Source organism: Mustela nigripes, chromosome 4 (assembly GCF_022355385.1).
Source record: "Mustela nigripes isolate SB6536 chromosome 4, MUSNIG.SB6536, whole genome shotgun sequence".
NCBI lineage: Eukaryota > Metazoa > Chordata > Mammalia > Carnivora > Mustelidae > Mustela > Mustela nigripes.
In genome coordinates, this window is record NC_081560.1 from 35,173,646 (window position 1) to 35,186,938 (window position 13,293).

At 32.9% G+C, this 13,293-nt stretch overlaps 1 protein-coding gene across 5 annotated transcripts in view; it reads right to left on the reverse strand.

The window, feature by feature from the left end:
* FOXP2 (forkhead box P2) overlaps nt 1-13,293 on the reverse strand; it is a 544,670-nt gene that overhangs the window by 469,780 nt on the left and 61,597 nt on the right. For all 5 annotated transcript variants that reach the window (XM_059396538.1, XM_059396537.1, XM_059396536.1 and 2 more), the window contains exon 2: nt 8,305-8,449. The gene's annotated coding sequence lies outside the window, so the exon portion shown is untranslated. The remainder of the gene's footprint in view (nt 1-8,304; nt 8,450-13,293) is intronic.

Here is a 13,293-nt window from a genome sequence, read left to right on the forward strand (position 1 = left end):
TCATATGCCTAGTATGAAAAAAAGAAGCCGGACACACAAGACTATATGCTAGATTGTTCCATTTATATAAAATTCAAAAACAGACAAAACTCATCTATGTTGTGCGAGGTCAAGATAAGGTGTCCCTGGTGGAGGATGGGAAACCTTACAGTACCAGTAACGTGCTACTTCTTGAGCTGGGTACTAGTCACACAGATGCATTCATTCTGTGAAAACTCATCAAGATATAATTTATGATTTTTGCAGTTTTCATATTACTGTAAAAATCATAAAATCATAAATGTACTGTGTGTATCAATAAAAGCTTACTAAAAATACTAAAAAATCAAACCTGTGTATATCAACATGGGTAGATCCCCTAAAAATAGTTTTGAAGGAAAAAATTTCTCAGAAGGGAAGACTTGATACGATGCCAGCTGCATAAATTTTAAAATCACCAAAAAAACACAAAAGTTTGGGGCATCTGGTTGGCTCAGTTGGTTAAGTAGATGAATCTTGATTTCAGCTCATGTCATGATCTCAGAGTTGTGACATGGAGCCTGATGTCCAGATCCGAACTCCGTGTGGACTCTGCTTGAGATTCTCTCTCCCCAACCCTTCTCCCGCCTTTTTCTCAAAATAAAAATTAAAAACAAAACAAAATACCTTAAAAACTAAAAAGAAAACAAAAGTGTAAGACTCGAGATAAACACCAACTTCAGTGTAGTATCTTTCGACAAAGAAAAAGGAAAAGAATGAAAGCATATAGCGTTTACTATATTTGTGGTATTGCAGTTGTTAAAGAGTGAAATCTGAAGAAACTATAACAAGATATTAACATGTCAAATTTGGGTATGTAGGTGCCTATTGTGTTATTTTCTGAACATTTACAATACCTTAAGTCTTTTTTTTTTTTTTTAAATAGATTTGGTTGCAGATAGCTTTTTTTTTTTTTTTTAAGATTTTATTTATTTATTTATTTGACAGACAGAGATCACAAGTAGGCAGAGAGGCAGGCAGATAGAGAGGAAGGGAAGCAGGCTCCTGCCCAGCAGAGTGCCTGATGCGGGGCTCAATCCCAGGACCCTGGGATCATGACCTGAGCTGAAGGCAGAGGCTTTAACCCACTGAGCCACCCAGGCACCCCTACAATATCTTAAAAAATCTTAAAGAAAGCTATCACTTTGGATTCTGGGAGAATACTTAAAATATGTTTAAGTGAAAAGCATTCTTAACAAAATTTGCCCATTAACAAATGTTTTCATAAAGCTTGAGTTATCTGAGATGGCTGATGGATGTTTACTTAAGGTGAAGACATTAAGTCTTAGTAAATGTAATGCCTTTTGGACAAACCTAAAATATGGGCCATGTATAGAAAAAATGGTATACTCTGATTTGCCAAAAGAGAACTTCTGTCTTTTAAGTTGTTCTATAATAAAATCATTAAACATTTAAGAACGTCCAGGAGAAATGACCTTTAGATAAACCTATCTGGGGAGAACATACACCTTCAAACTATTCTTTGATACCTGATTCAAGAGCAATTTGTTGTTCCTTTATGTTGTTCCACAGGGCTAGAATCAAAATGGGGCACATAAGTAATAGTGGTTGCATGGATAGAACTGTCAACTCTACGAAACTAGATCACCAATAGGTCCACTAAAAGAAATTATTCATTCCAGGAATCCTGAGGCCCTTGTCCCAGATATGATTTTGCATCATTAACTTGGAAGCGGATTCAATGTGTAACTAACCGATCTTTCAAAAGAATTTGGAGGCTACCCACCACTTTGGGTTTAACAACAAGTTTTACCCTCACCGCTTTTTCTTTAAAATATGAAGAGGCATAGGAAAAATAAGTTTTAAGTATTTTTTGCCTTTAAAAAAAATAATAATCACTTCAAAAAAATTACTCAGGCTTCCATGCCCGATAGATTTCACTTCTGCCTCTTTAAGCATTCTGTTCTTTGTCACGACCCTTCTTTCAGTGTCAGAGAGCAGCCAATTAGTTAAAATTTAAGGTAGATATTCAGAAGACACAAGACACAAACTCAGGTAAGATATTCAGACAAAGATATATAAGCTACTTTCTTAAGATATTAAGAGTTGCTTTTACTAAAAAGTCTGTATTACTGTAAGAGAACATGGAGAGTTAATACTTTATTTTGTTGAATTTCTACTCTAGAAAGATTCAGATCAGTTATGGAGACAGTTGTACAAAGCTGCCCCAAGAAACAGGTGTTTTGTTATTTAGTGAAAACTAAAGCATAGCAAATATCAATTTTTCAGAAAGACTCAACTTCCACCTTGCATTTTTTGTCTTGTTAAAACTGACATGTCCCTTTTCAGGCATTAATAAGTTATTTTATTTTCCATATTCCCATACATCTTCTCAAACTGACCAATGCACATTTTTTGAACTCCAATCAAAATGTACTAATACATCATTCTCTGAATTACACATTGAATGAGATTTTAAAAAAGAATTCTGTTGTCTGCTGGGAATTTATGAAGGAAACATATTCTTTTTATCTTCTTTTAAAACTTTATAAACATTCTAGGTACATTAATATAAAGTTATAGAAATACTAGGGCACGAAGAAATAATAGGTCTTTAAATATTTCCATGTAGTAACAGAATGCATATTTCCTAAATTCCAGAACTCTTTCCTTTCCAGAAGAATTCTCTGCTTCAGAACTTAACAAGTGAAATAAATGACTACACATTGCACATTGCTGTATATAGAGATAGAGATATATAGATGGATATAGAGGGAGAAAGAGAAAGAGAAACAGAGATAAGTATATATATATACATACATACATATAAACATATAAATACATATAAGCACATATACACATTTATTTATACACACACTTCTATATATATAGAAAATAAGTAAGAGCAAGACCACTACCATTAATTAAGAACCTGCTATGTGCAGGTATTTTTTGTGTTTGGTGATTTAATCTTTATCTAACCCTATAAATTATTGTTTTTTTTTCCTCACATACCAAACTTACCCAAGATCAATATTAAAAAAATTACATGGCAGAACAAACATTTGAACCCAGGTCTGTCAAATGCAAAAATGGGACTCTTTCCTACATGGTATGCTTAAAATAAGTTTTAGATTTTAAGTATTGCTTTGTGTCTCTTTAACATAAAAAAAAAAAATCATTCTGGCACTCTGAAGAAACATAGCTGGTTTCTGAAACAAAATCTGATTTTATTCCCAAAATTTCAATATGGCAAAGGAAAAGTTGCTACAAAGATAATTCTTAGTTGAATATGTTCAAAATGTAATTCCTTGGTAATCTGGGGTTTGGCCAAGACAAATCAAAATCATAGATATATTACAAATGCCAAGTTTTCAGAGAAACAAAAAAAATGCAATAGCAACAGATGCATTCTCCCTAGACATTTGTGTTGAGCCTAGCTATATCCAGAATCTGAAGAAAAGGGGGATTTTTCTATTTCATTTTTATGAATAATAAATTCCTCGTTTCTGTTAATGTCAACCAGTTAAATAAGATTATATTCACTCCTTAGAAAATTAAACAATAGAATATATTGAGAGAGAGAAAGGAGAAAGTAGAAAGGAAAAAGGAAGAGGGAAAGAAAGAAGTAGGAAAGAAAAATAATTAAAAAGGGACTAGGAAGAAGTCTCTATCTGGTATTTTTAAACTGAATCTGTATTTGAAAATTTGTATTCAAAAAAGGAATACAAAGAGCATCTGTGTTTTCCATTTCTTTTACAACATACTAATGTTAAAATTAACAAATTAAAGTCCCACTTAAGTAAGAAAGCATTTCTGAGGATGACAGACCACTGCATAAAATGCATTAAATTTAAGGAAAGAAGCTATGAATGACTCAATAAAGATGAGTATTTCATTATTACAGAATGAGGTTGGGGTATATTATTGAAAAACTATCTATTTTTAAAATCAAAACTGAAATGTCTACCTTAAAATAAAGACAAGTTTTATGCTACATAAATAAATTCTCATAATATGTTACTAAATATATTCAAGTATAGAAGACTAACTTTATGGACATTAGCACTTACCCCAAATAAAATACAATGCTTTGTGAGATCACAAAAAATTGATTTTAAATTATATCTTTTTAACTTTGAATATTCAGAGTACATAGATCAAATCTGAAGTTATCTCACCTTTTCTCAGAATTCTAATTAACAGAATCACGGAGATTGCTTTTTAATCTTTTAAATTACATCAGATTTGCAAAAAATTATCTAAAAGATGTTATTTTTTAGAGAAGTTTTATATTTACAGAGAAGCATAGCAGAAAGCACAGAGTTCCCATATACATTCTCTTCCCTATCTCCAGAATACATAAAGTTTCTACTGTTATTAACATTTTGCATTAATGTGGTACATTTTCTACAACTGATGAACTCATATTAAAGCACTGTTATTAACTAAAGTACAGAGTTCACATTAGGGTTCATGTTAGTGTTGTACAGCTCTTTGGATTTTTAATGTCATGTATCTGCACTTACATTACTATACAGAACAGTTTCACTACTCTAAAGACCCACCTATTCAAAAATAAATAAGTAAAAATTTTAAAAAACCACCTATTCATCAGTCCCTCCCCTCAGCCCTGGAAACCACTGATCTTTTCTCAGTCTCCATAGTTTTGCCTTTTCCAGAATGTCATATAGTTGGAATCATACAGTATGTAGCCTTTTTCAGATGGCTTCATTCACTCAGTAACATTCACTTGTGTTTCCTCCATGTATTTTTGTGGCTTAATAGGTCATTTCTCTTTCTTACTGAAGTGTCCATTGAATGTATATATCACAGCTAGTTTATTCACTCACCAATGGAAGGACAACATACTGGTTGCTTCCAAGTTTAGGCAATTAGGAATAAAGCTTCTATAAACATTCTCCTGCAAATTTCATGTGGACATAAGTTTTCAACCCATTTGGGTAATTACCGAGTACTGCAATAGCCAGACTGCATGGTAATATGCATGATATATGTCTGGCTTCCTAATAATCTGCCAAACTGTTTTCCAACGTGGCTATATCACTTTGCCTTCCACTTTGCCAACAATGAATGAGAGTGCTGGATGCTCCACATCCTTGACAGCACTTGATACTGTCAGTGTTTTGGATCTTAGCCATTCTAATAGGTATGCAGTGGTATCTCATTGTTTTAATTCACAATTCCCTAATGAAATAAATGCTGAGCATCTTTTCATATGCTTATTTGCCATCTCTAGGTCTTCTTTCATTAACTCTATTTAAAGCTCTTTTCACTTTTTAGCTGAATTATGTGCTTTCTTATTGTTGAGTTCTTTGTATATTTTAGATACAAGTCTTTTAACAGACATGGGTTTTATTAAATATATTCTCCCAGTCTGTGACTTGTCTTTTCATTCTCTTAGCAGTGTTTTCCTGAGAGTGTAATTTTTTCATTTCAATGAAGTCCAATTTTTCATTTTTTTCTTTCATGAATTGCGCTTTAACCATTTTATCTAAAAAGTCATCTCAAAGTCCAAGGCCACTTAGATTTTCTTCAATGTTATCTTCCAACAATTTTATAATGTTTCACTTTAAAGTTAGCCCCATGACCCACGCTGAATTTATTTTTGTAAACGGTGTAAGGTTTGAGTCTATGTAAGGTGTAAGGTTTGCATATGAATGTCCAATTGTTCCAGTACCACTTTTGAAAGAACTGTCCTTTCTCCAATGAATTGCCTTTATAACTGTCAAACATCAGTTGGTTATACTTGTGGGGTCTATTACTGGACTCTTCTTCATGTTCTAATGATCTGTCTATTCTTTCATCAATATCATACCATCTTGCTTACTGTAGCTTTATACAAAGTCTTGAAGTCAGCAAGTATAGCCCTCTAACTTTCCTCTTCTTTAATATTATATTGGTGATTTACAGTCTTTGGTCTTTTCATATAAACTTAAGATTCAGTTTATCAATATTCACAAAATAACTTGTTGGGATTTTACTGGGATTATATTGAATACATAGATCAAGAAAGGAAGACATGACATTATAACGATATATTGTGTATGTTTTTCCAGGGACATGGAATATCTCCCCATTTATTTTGAGCTTTGATTTTCTTTAATCAGAATTTTTGTAGTTTTCCTAATACACACACACACACACACACACACACACACACACACATAATTAGATTTATACTTGGGTTTCTGCTTTGTTGGTGCTAATATAATGGTACTGTATTCTTAATTTCAAATCCCAGTTGTTCATTGCTGGTACACAGGAAAGCAATTGACTTGTATATTAATCTTGTTTTCTGTAACCTTGTTAAAATCGTTTATTGGTTGCAGGAGGTTTTCTTTGGTTGATTCTTTGAGATTTTTTACATAGACAATCATGTTATCTGCAAATTTACAGTTGTATTTCTTCCTTCCCAATCTGTATTGCCTTTCATTTCCTTTTCTTATCTTACCACCTTCGCTAGGACTTCCAGTATAATATTAATTATATTTCAGTATAATATTAAACAGGAATGGTAAGGACTCCTTGCCTTGTACCTGATCTCAGCAGAGACACACCTAGCTTTTCATTAATGGCTTTTCATAGCATAAATACCCATGCAACCACCAGCCTAGTGAAAAAACAGAATGTAGCTGACACACCAGAAGCTCCAAGAAACCACCCTAGTTTCTAGTACCTACCTAGAATTTAACTAAAATTTTGTTGTAATAACTTTTTGCATCCTACACACTATACTCTAGTTCTGGAACTTTATAAAGAAGAACTCATACATGCATACTTAGGTTTTTTTACTCAACATTATGTTTATGGAATTCAACCATGTTACTGTTGCTATACTTTTATCTATTTTCATTGCTGTAGAGGATCACAGAAGTTTTCTGTAAACAATATTTTCCAATCCTTCACCAACCTCAAACTTGTAAATAAGAATTCACTACTCACTCATCAAATTTAAATAACTTTTTAAAAATTTTGCAATACTTTTCAATAACAAATACTAAAGTTATAAATGAGGAGCAATTGTGTCATGTCAGTGAAAGGAATAATAATGTTTGTAGTGTTTCTCCAAGGCATTGCTATAGAGTTCAATGATAGAAAAATTTATCTAAGATAATAAACAAAAATTTCTTTTTTTATACATGGATTCAGCTAAATTAAAAAATCCCAACTTACAATTATAGACTATCAGGAATGGCCACAGTGTTTCAAGGCTCTATCAGATGTTCTAAACAAAAGATTAAATGTGAACCTAGATATTTTGAAGATTTCTTACTTCAGACTAGTTTGACAACTTTGTCAGATGTTATATCAATAAGAGTATCACATTCAAGACCTATACAAATTTATGTTTCAATTTTTGAGGTAATTGGGGGGGGACGTATAATCTGGTTGTACCCAACTCTAATAAATATTGATTTTCATGCTTCAGACTTTTAAAAATCAAATCAATACTCTTTCACTGATTCTTTCACTGAAGAGTGAGAAGGGTTATCAACTGATAAGCAAAAGTCAGATTTCTGGCAGTTAAGCCACTATACAACATATCAAGTGTCCTTATCACAAGGATGATGCACTAAATCACCTTTCAGATAAAAGTTGTGATTGCCAAGAAATTTCTTCCCAATAATTTTCTCAAAACAAGTATTGCCTTTGATTATCAATCTTTCTACCGATTTCTAAACCACAACTGAATTCTATCTTTCTTTATCATCACAAAACACATCTTTTAAGTTCTTCCTAACAAGATAGGGAATCAGTCTTTCCAGGACACTGAGCTGACAAAATTTATATATTTTTATAGTGGATTATGGATACAAATTCATTCCAATTCAGTTCCACTATGCGAAGTGAAAAAAAAGGACTTAATGTCTCTTTTACTGGAAGGTGGATTTAAATAGATATATTAAGATAGTCTTATTCTCAGATATAAAGAAATATAAAAGAAAAAGAAAGAACTAAAGTTTAGAGCAAAAAGGGATTATGATGGCACAATTGCAGATATTAAATCAAAGGAAGTTACCTTCTTTTCATCAGAATACTCTCAAAATTCTTACCAGTTCTCTGCCAGAAGATAAAATTAAAAATAATCCATTTTGCATTAAATATTATTATTGCAAAGCATTACCTTATGTTACTATTTAGAAAATGTTAACACAAATAGGAATTTAAAGTTACCAAGCAAAACACCTGTATATTTTGTACAGAAAAAAATCCAAATATTTTTATTACATATTTCTCTTCTAATACCTGAATAGCCAACAAAAACTGAGGGATGGAAAATAGAGAGTACAGATGACTTACATTTGGAGGGTTAGACTTTAATTCTCTCTCCCAGGATTGAGGAGTCTTATTCTTTGTGCTTACAATGCTCCTTTCTCCAGGGTATTCTTCTACTTCCAGAATAGGTCAGGACAAAGCTTCAACAGACTTCTATTATTTGTTTGATCTAGGGGGAAATTATACTTTTAATCAATTATTACAAAATGCATCAAACTTTTTCTTACTGTGCTGGTGGGTGGGGGCTTCTCATTATTTTCTGTTGGATCTGATGTGAACAGAGAAAATAGGAATTGCCATTGTTGAATATTATAATAAATAAATCAAGTACTTTAAATTAACACCACTAAAAGAAACCCACATCTATCTTCTTTTTCATTTTTATGGCTAAGCAGCATAGCAAGAGAAAATTAATATTCAAAATCCAAATGACTACAAAAGCCTACTCAAATGTATTTTTAAAAGACTTTAACATAATTTTGCAAATCCATGAGTTTGAATGGACTGGCAGAGACGATTAGGTATCAAATATTTTTACTCATTCATTTTAATGTCTTAGAGCTAAAGAATTACAGGATGATTAGAAAAGTGTAAAGGAAAATCCATTTTTAAAAAATTTTAATGGAATAATAAAAAAAGATGATTTCAAGAGCATGAGACAGACTGGAAACAGATAGCAGAGGATCTGTAGGCAGGGCAAGAGATCTGGAGTGAAAATTTTAAAGATGAGACAAAGGTTAGGAACTGCTATTTAAACAAAGCATGTTGATCAAATTAAAGTGTATAACATACATACATCGTCAATCCCATTTCATGTTAATTCTCTAGCAAATCCGTATGATGTAAAAATATAACACATACAAACCTTAACAAGGACACAGAAATGTGACGTGTGGTTATCTGATCTTTGGTGGTATGAACATTCATAATTTTAAGAGAATTAATTGTATTCTACAAACGTTATCAAATTATAGTTTTCTACTAATGGATATTTTCTGCCTCATTAAAATGAAATATTAAGATAAATGTCTTCAACTGTACCACACCCTAGACCACACTCTCTTGCCTTATCTTAAAGTCATTCATATTGCTCTCCATTTAATAATAAATTAGAATGTAGGGGGAGCTTTTGGAAAAGAGTTGTAAATAAAATATAGATTGGGGGGGGAATGTATCCTTTAAAGCCAGTTTTTGCTTAGAAATATGAGTTTTACACTTGTGATTATAATTACAAAAAGATAAATGTGATGGGATTGTAGTAAAATCCATCGATATCTATACCAGAATAGCCAACCACAAAACCAGGTATGTGTAGACAGAAGAGTACCTCTTTCAGACATCAATATAGTCACAAATTGATACCTGTGTGATCATTTTTGTTTTTAAACATTGTAAGGGATACTTGTAATCATTTACTTGACATACCTCAAAATTATTTCAAGGTGAAACAAAAACACGAATTAAGCTACCAAAAATTAAGGCTTTGAGGAAGAAAACACTCAAAACAAGATTAGGATTACAGAAAACCCTATTTTCTTTTCAAAAGATTCAATTAATCTTGGTCTAATTTAACAGTCTTACAACTCAAATTTATAAATGCGCACTTTTTGTACGAGTATCTCCATATGGCTTTTCAAACACAGGTAGTTCCACTTTTGTTTCTAGAACACAAAAATGATTTTGCTGTATTTTGGATCAGTGAAGATCAATGTGCATTCCTTTAGGGAAGCCTTTTAAACTGACAAAGGATGAATGATTGACATCAGTAACAAATACTTTTTGTTGTTTTGGACTGACATGTCATTTATAGCAATACCTATGCTAATTAATGCCACACATATCTACCAGATGTGTCAGAGAAATATGCCAGACCCTTCACAGAATATAGCTTGAGTGTGGCTAAAATTACATTATAGATATGGAAATGTATCCCTTTGTGATACAGAACTGATCTCTCTTTTTCTCTCTCTCTCACACACACACACATGTGCACATACACAGAACATACTTTCCATGACAGCAAAACCCCCACTTAAACACACAGTTAACTATACCTTGTCTTTTTCATTGGTGATTTTTTTTTTCCAACAAAAAAGCAAACTCTACCTTACAAAGTTCAAAAACACTCTAAACTTAACCTTAAAAACGACAGGACATAATGTTTAAAATACAAGTTGTGGCCCTTACAAACTATATTATCAACATGATATTTACCACATTATACTGAAATTCTGTTCTCAGAGTTTCTCAGTCACACTGGTACATCATTAACAATGAGAACCATGTATTTAATCATCTTCATTTCTCCATTCCCTAGGACATAATTTGGCATACAGTAAGTACCAATTTTTGTGTTTTTATAAAATAAAGAGTTAAGTTCTATAAGGTCATCAAAATTATATACAGCATTTCTGTCAGTAAATTCAGTATATACAAAGACAGAATTATGAATGTTGGCAACCAAAACCTCAGTCATTAAATCATGTAAACTGGTAACAAACTCATCTCAGTGTCTGGCATATAGCTAGCACTCAATAAACATGAACTATAATCAAGGTGAGCATTCCTCCTTGATTACCTGGGATAGATAAGGTTTATATGTACTAAAATTACTCATAGTTACCCTTTCCTTCTTACAAGTATCCCAGTTTAGATGATAACTTTATATATTCACTAAAATATAACACTAAATGATACTAGAAGTATCATTAATTTATTATTCATTCATCATTTGATTATTTTTTATCAACACATTTTTGTTTTTCTTTTTTTTCATGATGTTATTATGTGACAAAAATATTTTGTTGGGATTAGAATAAACAAAATTCCATTCTTTTCACATTAACAAATTCACACAGATGGTCAAAGGTTTACTAAATCTTCACATCCTGGAAGTTAAACATCTTATAATCAGCATAGGAATCACCTCCTAGCGGACAAATCCAAATGTGAATTTCTTAATTCTTGGGTTTGCTGAACTTCTCGCATTCACTCAGCTTATTTTTCACATCTTCCTTCTTAAAACTCTCCCTTTGGCTTACATGACACCCCTCTTTCTGGATGGATTCCTCTCCTACTTCTCAGACCTTTTTTCAGTGTCTGCTAGTCCTATTCTTACAGTTACCTCCTCAGTGTCACTTTTTTCCAAGACTTCATTCTACTCCTCTTCTGTCCTTAACAGGCATTCGACTTCCAGCATTAACCTCTACTTGTTGGTAGTGAGTCCCAAACACATATATCCAGTCAACACCTTTCTCCTGACCCTCAGATTTAAAGTTCTTACTGAATATTCAATCTCCTTCCTCCAGTCTTAACTCCCTCTAACCCACACTCCACAACACAACCTAAGTGTTTTTCACTTTTTTGTTTGATTTCTGAAATGTGAACCTGGTAATCTTCTTTCTCGCCCAGGAAACAACCAACAGTTAAGGAGGGAATAAAGAATGAAGTCCTGTGGAGGATTTACAGGCAACAGAAGGCAAGGAGGGGTATATCCAAGCCTACTAGAATGACAGGGAATCTATTCCTGCTATCTCATTTGTAATCTAAGCATGTCTCATTTTTTAAAAGTTATTACATGCAGTGGTTAGGTTTCAAGGCAAAAATTACTAGGAATAATAATATGGTAGACAAATACATCATGAGGATCAAAAAATATCATTCACAAAAGAGCAATCAAGTTCTCTTAAATATTCAATGATTCTATAAAGTCTCTTCCACTTCTATAATGATAGTCCTTTTTCCAACTCTCCAATGATAATTTCAAATTCATCGCCCTTGCATCCATCAAATATCTTCAAACACCTCTCCCACCATTAATCTTTGCAGAATACACCCAACCTGACAAAGTTTTCCAAATACATTTTCACAGAATACCCAAAAATAAAACTATAAAGCAGCCAGGTGCAAGATAAAACAAAGTTGCAGGGTTCTGGGGTAAAGTCTCTAAAGAGGTGGTGTTTAACCCCCCCTTAGGTGAATGTATTCGCTACTTCATTCGTTGTTTAAGAATGCAGGCTTAGGGGGCACCTGGGTGGCTCAGTGGGTTAAAGCCTCTGCCTTCAGCTCAGGTCATGATCTCAGGGTCCTGGGATCAAGCCCCACATCTCATCGGGCTCTCTGCTCCACAGGGAGCCTGCTTCCTCCTCTCTCTCTCTGCCTGCCTCTCTGTCTACTGGTGATCTCTGTCAAATAAATAAATAAAATCTTTAAAAAAAAAAAAATGCAGGCTTAGTCCTCCCAAATGTGAATTTTCGAGAGAGGCTGGAAAAGCATGTGTGTATGGGAGAGAGACAGAGACAGAGACATAGAAGATTCAATTTTTAAGATCTGATAAAATTCATATTTTTTTAAATGGTAAATATTAATAAATAAGATTTGCAAGCTCTGTAAGGGTGATGGACCATCCCTTTTTGACCTCATGGTCAAACTGAATGGCTAGACTATGACCTAAAAGCCATATATAACATGGTTTCTTAAGAGTAGTCTGTGTTCTGACCAACCAGTAAAAAAATCTTCTTGTATATTATCCATTTACATGGTAAGAAATGCTTGCTATTTAATTTCATTATCTAAAACAGCCTGTGAGTGCAATTTTCCATTCTCTCTTTGACTCAGCTCTTTATCCTCCGCTGCCTCTTAAACATCTTCACTTGAATATTCTGGTTCTGACCCTTCTTCATATTAATAATGGCTTATAGATCTTCAGAATTATGTCTCAAACCTTCTCTTTACTCAAGAGTACTCAAGTTTTCTTAAATATATACCAAAAGATGTCTCTATAAAGCATTCTAAAAACAATGTCCCTTCCACCTCTATAATGATAGTCCTCTTTCTGTTTCTCCAATGACAATTTCAAATTCATAACCCTCACATCCACAAATATCTTCAAACACCTCTCCAACCAATAATACTTGGAGAATATACCATATCTGACAAGGTTTTCCAAATGTATGTTTTTATAATCTTTTAGACTGACATAGGGGGAGGATTAGAACACATTAATACCTAAAT